The sequence below is a fragment of the Cebidichthys violaceus genome, unplaced genomic scaffold (assembly GCF_023349555.1).
Source record: "Cebidichthys violaceus isolate CVI_PGR_0920_01 unplaced genomic scaffold, fCebVio1.0.p SCAF_206, whole genome shotgun sequence".
Lineage (NCBI taxonomy): Eukaryota > Metazoa > Chordata > Actinopteri > Perciformes > Stichaeidae > Cebidichthys > Cebidichthys violaceus.
This window is the reverse complement of record NW_027176380.1, coordinates 1-10,000: the sequence shown is the minus strand read 5'-3', so window position 1 is coordinate 10,000 and position 10,000 is coordinate 1. Positions and strand designations below refer to the sequence as shown.

Below are 10,000 nucleotides of genomic sequence, written 5' to 3'. Positions count from 1 at the left end.
CGGTGGTGGTAGTATTATGCTGTGGGGCTGTTTTGCTGCCAATGGAACTGGTGCTTTACAGAGAGGAAATGGGATAATGAAGGAGGATTACCTTCAAATTCTTCAAGATAACCTAAAATCATCAGCCCGAAGGTTGGGTCTCGGGCGCAGTTGGGTGTTCCAACAGGACAATGACCCCAAACACGCATCAAAAGTGGTAATGGAATGGCTAAATCAGGCTAGAATTAGGGTTTTAGAATGGCCTTCCCCAAGTCCTGACTTAAATCCCATTGAGAACATGTGGACAATGCTGAAGAAACAAGTCCATGTCAGAAAGCCATGAAATTTAACTGAACTGCACCAATTCTGTCAAGGAGTGGTCAAAGATTCAATGAGAAGCTTGCCAGAAGCTTGTGGATGGCTACCAAAAGCGCCTAATTGAAGTGAAAATGGCCAAGGGACATGTAACCAAATATTAGCACTGCTGCATGTATATTTTTGACCCAGCAGATGTGATCACTTTTTCTGTTAACCCATAATAAAGTCATGAAAGAACCAAACTTCATGAATGTTTTTTTGTGACAAAGCAGTATCTGTTCCAATCACTCTATCAGAGAAAAATCAGAGTTGTAGAAATAATGGGGAAACTCAAGAGAGCCATGACATTATGTTCTTTACAAGTGTATGTAAACTTTTGACCACAACTGTGTGTGTGCACGCACGCACGCACGCACACACACACACACACACACACACACACACACACACACACACACACACACACACACACACACACACACACACACACACACACACACACACACACACACTCAAAAGTTTACATACACTTGTAAAGAACATAATGTCATGGCTCTCTTGAGTTTCCCCGTTATTTCTACAACTCTGATTTTTCTCTGATAGAGTGATTGGAACAGATACTTCTTTGTCACAAAAAACATTCATGAAGTTTGGTTCTTTCATGACTTTATTATGGGTTAACAGAAAAAGTGATCAAATCTGCTGGGTCAAAAATATACATACAGCAGTGCTAATATTTGGTTACATGTCCCTTGGCCATTTTCACTTCAATTCGGCGCTTTTGGTAGCCATCCACAAGCTTCTGGCAAGCTTCTCGTTGAATCTTTGACCACTCTTGACAGAATTGGTGCAGTTCAGTTAAATTTAATGGCTTTCTGACATGGACTTGTTTCTTCAGCATTGTCCACATGTTCTCAATGGGATTTAAGTCAGGACTTTGGGAAGACCATTCTAAAACCCTAATTCTAGCCTGATTTAGCCATTCCATTACCACTTTTGATGTGTGTTTGGGGTCATTGTCCTGTTGGAACACCCAACTGCGCCCGAGACCCAACCTTCGGGCTGATGATTTTAGGTTATCTTGAAGAATTTGAAGGTGATCCTTCTTCATTATCCCATTTCCTCTCTGTAAAGCACCAGTTCCATTGGCAGCAAAACAGCCCCACAGCATAATACTACCACCACCGTGCTTGACGGTAGGCATGGTGTTCTTGGGGTTAAAGGCCTCACCTTTTCTCCTCCAAACATATTGCTGGGCATTGTGGCCAAACAGCTCGATTTTTGTTTCGTCTGACCACAGAACTTTCCTCCAGAAGGTCTTATCTTTGTCCATGTGATCAGCAGCAAACTTCAGTCGAGCCTTAAGGTGCCGCTTTTGGAGCAAGGGCTTCCTTCTTGCACGGCAGCCTCTCAGTCCATGGAGATGCAAAACACGCTTGACTGTGGACACTGACACCTGTGTTCCAGCAGCTTCTAATTCTTGGCAGATCTGCTTTTTGGTGGTTCTCGGTTGACTCTTCACCCTCCTGACCAATTTTCTCTCAGCAGCAGGTGATAGCTTGCGTTTTCTTCCTGATCGTGGCAGTGACAAAACAGTGCCATGCACTTTATACTTACAAACAATTGTTTGCACTGTTGCTCTTGGGACCTGCAGCTGCTTTGAAATGGCTCCAAGTGACTTTCCTGACTTGTTCAAGTCAATGATTCGCTTTTTCAGATCCATGCTGAGCTCCTTTGACTTTCCCATTGTAGCGTTTGTGGGCGTTTGTATCCAATGAGCCCTATTTAAATGGCCTCAGAGAAGTCACCAGCTGTAGTCACTCATAATCACTCACAAGAAGTTAAGAGGCCATGCTATGAAGCTCATTTCATTGACACAACTTTCTAAGTCACCAAAATTGCTAATTCATGTTGCTGTATGTATATTTTTGACCCAGCAGATTTGATCACTTTTTCTGTTAACCCATAATAAAGTCATGAAAGAACCAAACTTCATGAATGTTTTTTGTGAAAAAGAAGTATCTGTTCCAATCACTCTATCAGAGAAAAATCAGAGTTGTAGAAATAACTGGAAACTCAAGAGAGCCATGACATTATGTTCTTTACAAGTGTATGTAAACTTTTGACCACAACTGTGTGTATATATATATATATATATATATATGTGTGTATGTATATATATATATATATACATATACACATACATACACACACACACACACACATATATACACATATATATACACACACACATATATATATATATATATATATACATATATATACACACACACACACACACACACACACACACATATATATACACATATATATACACATACATACATACATACATACATACACACATAACTGGGCTTACCCAGGGCATACCTGGAGTTGGTAAAACTATCTGCGCACAGAAGTTTACCCTTAGCTGGGCAGAGGAAAATCAGGATATTGCCTTCCTTTTCCCACTTCCTTTCCGTGAACTGAATCCCAACATCGGCGAAAAGGACTACAGTCTCATGCAGCTTCTCTATCAATTCTTCCCTGAGATGAAACCTCTTGAGACGCTAGGAACAGAACGCAAAGTCCTCTTCATCTTTGATGGCCTGGACGAGTCCCTCCTCCCCTTGAACTTCAAGCAAAACAAGGTTTTGAGAAATGAGACGGAGCCGGTCTCGCTAGATGTGCTGATCACCAACCTCATCACGGGAGATCTTCTCGGCAACGCTCTCATCTGGAACACGTCCAGACCTGCGGCAGGGTGCCGGATCCCTCGGAAGCACATCCAACAGTGGACAGAAGGTGAAGGGCTTCGCTAATGAACAGAGGGAGGAATACTTCAAGAGGTGTTTGCGTGATGATAGCCTCGCCATCAGGATCATCAACCATGTGAAGTCATCAAAAATCCTCTGCATCATGTGTCAGATACCAGTTTTCTTCTGGATCACACTCACTGTAATGAAGAAAATGTTGCAAGACAATGTGACAGGACGCATGCCCAACACCCTGACGGAGATGTACGCGAACCTCCTTCTCTGCCAGACAGACCGGATTACTGAAGGGCACTACCCAATGGGAAGTGACAATGTTGTTTTAAAGCTAGCAGAGCTGGCATTCCGTCAACTGGAGAAAGGCAAACTGATCTTCTACGAGGCTGACTTGAAAGAGTGTGGCATGGATGTCAAAGAGGCAACCATCTACTCAGGAGTCTACAAGATGGCTCCCAAAGTCGGTGTTCGGTTTTCACAAGCGAGCCATCGAAAAATCCTTGGAGTGTCCAGATGGCCACTAGGACCTCTTTCTTTGCTTTCTTCTGGGACTGTCACTGAAGCCGAACCAGGAGCTCCTGGGTAGACTACTGCCTTTGGAAGCAAGGGGAGAGGAGGACATGGAGAGAACCATCCAGTTTATCAAGGAGAAGATCAAAGAGGGACCAGAGGCCAAGCTCATTTCTGTGTAACACTGCAGCTATTCTTGGGTGGTGGCTTGAGCACTTTTTCACTCAAATAAAACTCAGTTGTTTATGTATGGTTTTTCTAGGTTAAATCACTGCAACCTCACTGAGAACAGCTGTCAAGTTTTGGCCTCCGCGCTGAGCTCAACCTCCTCTCACCTGACAAAACTTGACCTGAGTGACAACAACCTCAAGTATTCAGGGGTGAAGCTGCTTTCTGTTGGATTAGGGAATCCACATTGTAAACTGAGGAGTTTAAGGTTTGTAAAAATTGTCAGTAGTCTTTTAGAAACTTGCACTATACAAGTAATTCTTGTTGTTGAAAGACCTGGGTTTAGGTGTACTGCTGTTTGCTATTGATTTATATCCAATTCGCTTGCTCTTTTTCAGTTCACAATATTAACAGACCTATTTTCCCTTTAATTAGATTACATATGTGTAAACTGGAGGGAGACTGCTGTGAGGTACTGGCGGTTGCTCTCAGCACAGAGTCCACCCAACTGAGAGAACTGGACCTGAGTGCTAATAACTTCCAGAAAGCAGCAGTGAAAGCTCTGTGTGTGGGGCTGTGCAGCCACCACTGCAAACTAGAAACAGTGAGGTTAGACTTTCTTGCTGACAAACTTAAATCACCTGCTTGGACTTGAATTTAATCAATTTGATTAATTAATTAAATCCTGTTGTTTTGGTTAACATTCTTGCAGGTTGAATCAGTGCAAGCTGAAAGAGAATTGCTGTGCAGATTTAGCTACAGTTTTCAGTTCAGGCCCATCGCACCTAAAAACTCTTGACCTGAGCAACAATCACCTGAAGGATTCCGGTGTATCTCTGCTTACTGATGAACTGATGAGTCCACACTGTAGACTGGAAACACTTAGGTACAATCCTCTCAAATGAAGATCATGACTGTGGATGTCGGTGCAACTTTTACAGTATAGGGCCTTACAGGTTACTGTGGCAATCTCATGGTTTAAATGTAAAGACATACTGCAACTCAAGAACTAGAACATAGTTCCTTAAGTGCAAAAGAAATCTTGACATTTTATTTTGATGCAGAGCTCTGATTTTGTGATTTCTTTTGAATCAAAATATGTAGTTAAAAGGTGCATTGATCACATTTTGTCTTCTAGGTGACAGAGTAATTCTAAAATACAATAAGCCAAATTATACAGATATAGAGCAACATTAACATTCCACTGAATTTGTGTTTCTGGCCTCCTAACTAAGCCCAATATTTATTGATTTATTGCATTCAGTGCTGGGCTTGTAAAGAGTACCCTACAGTACAGTGGGTTTCAAGCTTGTTTAGTCCAAACAGATAACAGCTGCTGCAGACATGAATAATGAGAGCAATAAGACTGAACCATACAACAAATGTGTAAATCACGTAACCAAAATAATCTGCAAAAAGAGCCTAAAAACCTCTGTAAAGCTGAGAAGTTTGGTCTCTGAAAATAACTACATTCAATGTGAAAGAGGTTGCTAATAGTAAACAACCCACAAACAATTATCACCTGACTCAACAACTGATGGAGGCAGCACAAGCAGCGACAACACATTCTCACTCCCAACTCTTCAAATACAGACGCTTGGTCAGTTTCAAATTATGACGCTCTACAAACCCCTCCATCTTCAGTTTTGGATGTGGCAGGGAGTTAGAGTCAGTTTCCACTGTTTACATGCATACTATGTGTCTTTTCAAAATAAAACTTCCATCTTCACGTGAAATTTAGGTTTAGGTGACTAAACCACTTAGGTTTAGAAAACAAAGATCTTTTAAGTTTACTTGACCAATGACTCAATTCACTACCGAGTGACTAATGACTCACGTTACAAAATGTCAACATTTACTTAGTTGCACACGGCATATGAACAGCAGTGTCCTGGGCGAAAGTTCTGTTTGCCTGACCCATTCACCTCCCCTCCCACCAGCCCTGTGTGGAATATCACGCACTTTAGACTACATCAGTTGCTCTGACCGTCAGTTAATTGTCGTGGAGTTAATTGTAAGCCTTATCAGATACTGACCAATTGTCGGTATTTGACGAGACCCAATTGACAGAGAGGACCCAAATGCAGAGTCAATGAAGACACTTTAATCATATAAAGAGACTTACAGGTTCCCAAAAAGCAGACAGGTACGGCTGGCAGATCATGAGCAAACAAATCTCTATGTAGCAATAAAGACAAACCAACAAAGAATAAAGGAACAGAGGTGGTATAAATAGTGACTCACTAATTGGGATGGCAAGAACAGGTGACCAGGAGGTGGGGGGAGGGCAGGACCAATGATGGACTGGTTAAAATGATCAGGAAAGGCAACCAAAAAGGAGGGGAAAAAAACAAAGATGGGAAGTAAATTATAACAATACATATGAGGAATGTATTTTCAAGATAAAACAGGAAACAGAAACAAAAAAAGTTAATTGTTTTGTTTTATCAAAACCGATGCGATTACCGATGCAGCTAGCAGCTGTTTTGAGCTAGAAAGCTCTGATAAAACCATTATACACCCGTCTGCCTTGCATCAAACCACAGGACAAAGTTAGCAACTCGCTAGTGAACATATTGTTGTGTGCGTGGAGTCTTGCAGTGTGAACTGATCATGTGTTCATCATCACTGGGTCACATGTAGCGTGCTGTACCTTTATTTACATTTTTTTCCCCACCTGTTAGGCTTAGCTGCCGTGGCCTTACACATAAATGCTGCCACCACATTGGCTCAGCTCTCAGCTCTGACTCTGCCACCATGAGAGAGCTGGACCTGAGTGGAAACAACCTGAAGGGTCCTGACTATCAGCTGCTATTTGCTGGATTGCAAAGTCCACACTGTAAACTGGAGACAATGAGGTCAGGTCACGTAGGTTCAGTGGACGTAGCAAATAATACAGTGGCTTATATCAATGCAATGACTCAGTTCTACATGCACACTCAGGACATGACACTTTCCTTAAATAAAGTTCAATTCAAGGGTCAGACCATTTCAAATTTTGGTGGGTACCACCAAACTGTTAAATGACTGCAATCTCCAGAAATGCCGTGCTGATTTGGCCTCAGTTCTCTGCTCCGACACCTCTCACCTGAAGGAGCTTGATCTGAGTGGGAACGACCTGCAGGACCCAGGAGTGAAGCTGCTCTGTGCTGGACTGGCATGTCCAGACTGTAAATTGGAGATGTTAAGGTAAGCTAGATTTACATTCAAAGGACATCGTCTTTAATTGCTCAATCAGCTAACATGCAACAAATAACTTAATTGTACATATCAAAAACAACTAGAGATGTAAGGCAGGAAAGTAACAAATGATGGTTGGAGCTGATCAAATATGTCTAATTAAGATGAAAAAGCCCAATCTTTAGTAATATTTGGATTGACTTTTGAATACCCTGCCTCCACAAAGGCTGTCGTTCTGTGGAGTCACAGAGAAAGGCTGCACTTATTTGGCTTCAGCACTGAGCTCCAACCCTTCTCACCTGAGGCAGCTGGACCTCAGCTACAACTACCTGCAGGACTCTGGAGTGAAGCTCATCTCTGTTGATTGGAACGACCCGCTCTGTACACTGGATAAATTAAGGTAAACAATCTATCTCTGCGTTGAGTGTTTTTGGGGTTTCCTGGTGGCTTGGAGTTTGAATCTCTCCATTTGTTCTCTAGTACAATACAATTGACCAAAAATGGCAAGAAAATTGACTCAAAAAAATTCCTGTAAATAAAAGAAGTGCGACCACGTGTCTTGTTGAAATGGGAATTTCTTTAAATAGGCAACACGTCTTGTGGTTTAAAGTTTCATTCAAAGAAAAAGTTCCCTTTTATAGGAGTGTTAATTCCCACGCAGTTAGCATCTGGCAAAGATTGTTGCAGAACATAAGCGCTTGAGCTGCACAAATGATGATTGTGGCGAGAGGATAGGTGGCATGTGGTTTTAAAGTGTATGTGGACATTAGTCAATAGTCCGAGCACAACAACGCCACCTTAGGAATTTCACCTAAAGATTACGTTTTTCCCACAGTATCGAGGATTCAGAGGACACTCAGGTTCATTATGCAAATCAGCCGGAGACGTGGTTCTACTACAAAACGATCAGTCTTTATTATTATAAAACAATGGTTCATCGATAATGATAGACACAAAGTACTAATAAAAGAGCCGTATACATTTATTTAAAAAGGAAGGTGTAGGGCTGCAGCTTACCAGTGGCGAGGTGGACCAGTACAGGTGAGGGTCCCAAAAGAGGAGGCACCCCGATCACACGTGCACACAACAGTCACACACACACACACACACACACACACACACACACACACACACACACACACAACCACATGTGAGTGTTCTGAACCAGGGGTACACCAAACCACACAGCACACAAAGGGAGACCCCATCACCCGGAGGCACCAACCCCACCACCTAGGCGTAGCAGCTCCTACAGGGACAGGGAACACAATTACACAAGGCTCTGGTTCTCAAAAAAAAGGAAAATCAAAAAGGGAAAAAATAAGAAAAGACAAAACAACAAAAATGACTCAAGTTGACTAATCAGTAAGGGGGATGAATGCCAGAGTGGGCCTTAACATCCCCTGTCAGCCTACACAATAAAAGATGGCTCGAGCTAAAATAAGTTTTGCTCGGTTAAAACCCAGTGATGCTGACACCAAACGGCACGAAGCCGCTGTAAGATCAACGTCAGACCCTGTAGGCGACGCAGCGCAGCAGGGTAAACGAAACTCAGTAGGCCAAACACCGGTGTTACGGTTTAACTAGGGACCCTGTTAACTGGCGACCTTCAGCCGAATGCGTCTGTTGTTGTCGTAGTTACGGCAGCTGTTGTAAATAGGCAGATAACACGTAGCTGTCCTCGTGAATGCCGCATTGATTAGTTTTGCATTACAGTGTCAAACTTTCTCATTTACAGTCTTTGGTCAAAACATACTGGATTCCACGTTGGAGAGTCTTTTGAGAAAACGAGTCCACTCGAGTTTGAAACGTCGCGTGTTGTTTGTGTTGAAACAGGAAGAGAGCACGTTGCTCTTCCTTTGAAATAATAAAGTTGGTAAAAAAAACACATAAACGTCTTTGGAGCCTGTTTTGTTCAAACACGTGTCACGTAGAAGAACTATGTAGCACAGTTAAAATAGGACAAATATATATATATATATATATATATATATATATATATATATATATATATATATATATATATGTATATATATATATACGTGTATATATAATATATATATATTATATACGTATATATATATACGTATATGATATATACGTATATATATATATATATATATACATATATATATACATATATATATATATATATATATATATATATATATACATACATATATATATATATATATATATATACATACATACATATATATATGTATATATATATATATATATATATATATATATAAATAAATATAAATAAATCATATTTACGGGATTCAAACTCATATTGTGTGAGGGGAAAAAAAGTCGGTAGTCAGAGGTATTACCACTAGACCACCACCAACTTATAGTACCATCTTGGAGACTAAAATTAAACAACGTACAACACAGTCAGCGGTCGCTCTTCAGAGCAAAGGACACCAGATCAGGCTGGTGCTACCCTGAGCCCTCCACTTAGCACTTATTGTTTTCATACTAGCTTGTTGCACTTATTGTATTCGTATTACTTATAGCACTAACTGTTTTTCTTGTTTCTGCACTGTACTTTGGCTCTGAGTTATGCTCTGCTTCATGCTCTTAGATGCTTGTTTGGAAAAGGAAATGTACTTATGACTTTTGGTGACTAGTAGTTCTTTTGATTACCAATGTTGATGCACTTATTGTAAGTCGCTTTGGATAAAAGCGTCTGCTAAATGACTGTAATGTAATGTAATGTAATGTTTGTATTTCCTCCTCGAAGCCCTCCGCTTAGCGCCAGACCAGCATCCCCGACGTCTTCACAGCAAGTGACTTCAGAGGAATAGGGGAAATAAGATGATTGGAGCTCAGTGGCGGGCCGTGTATTTTATACCTGGGCCTTTGTGCTGTCCTACTACAGTTGAACCACCTCCAAATAACCTCATTATGACGCCACAGCTACGGGTTATTCGTTTTGTGTAAAAACAAACCGCATATTCACATAACACTGCAATATTTGCACAAAATGCTACATGAAGCTCAACACCTCCAAATACACTAACTGCAGAGTGCAGATACATGAATACAGGCATGACGGGATGCTT

At 41.2% G+C, this 10,000-nt stretch overlaps 1 protein-coding gene and 1 pseudogene across 1 annotated transcript in view; one reads left to right on the top strand and one right to left on the bottom strand.

Moving 5' to 3' along the window:
* The window catches only part of mcm10 (minichromosome maintenance 10 replication initiation factor), a 17,618-nt gene extending 9,459 nt beyond the window's left edge, over positions 1 to 8,159 (bottom strand). Inside the window, exons 1-3 of the mRNA XM_068716699.1 lie at positions 7,947 to 8,159; positions 6,427 to 6,917; positions 5,994 to 6,053 (exon numbers count right to left, since the gene is read on the bottom strand). The gene's annotated coding sequence lies outside the window, so the exon portion shown is untranslated. The remainder of the gene's footprint in view (positions 1 to 5,993; positions 6,054 to 6,426; positions 6,918 to 7,946) is intronic.
* LOC137877019 (ribonuclease inhibitor-like) lies at positions 2,673 to 7,329 on the top strand (annotated as a pseudogene).
* Positions 8,160 to 10,000: the final 1,841 nt, after the last annotated feature.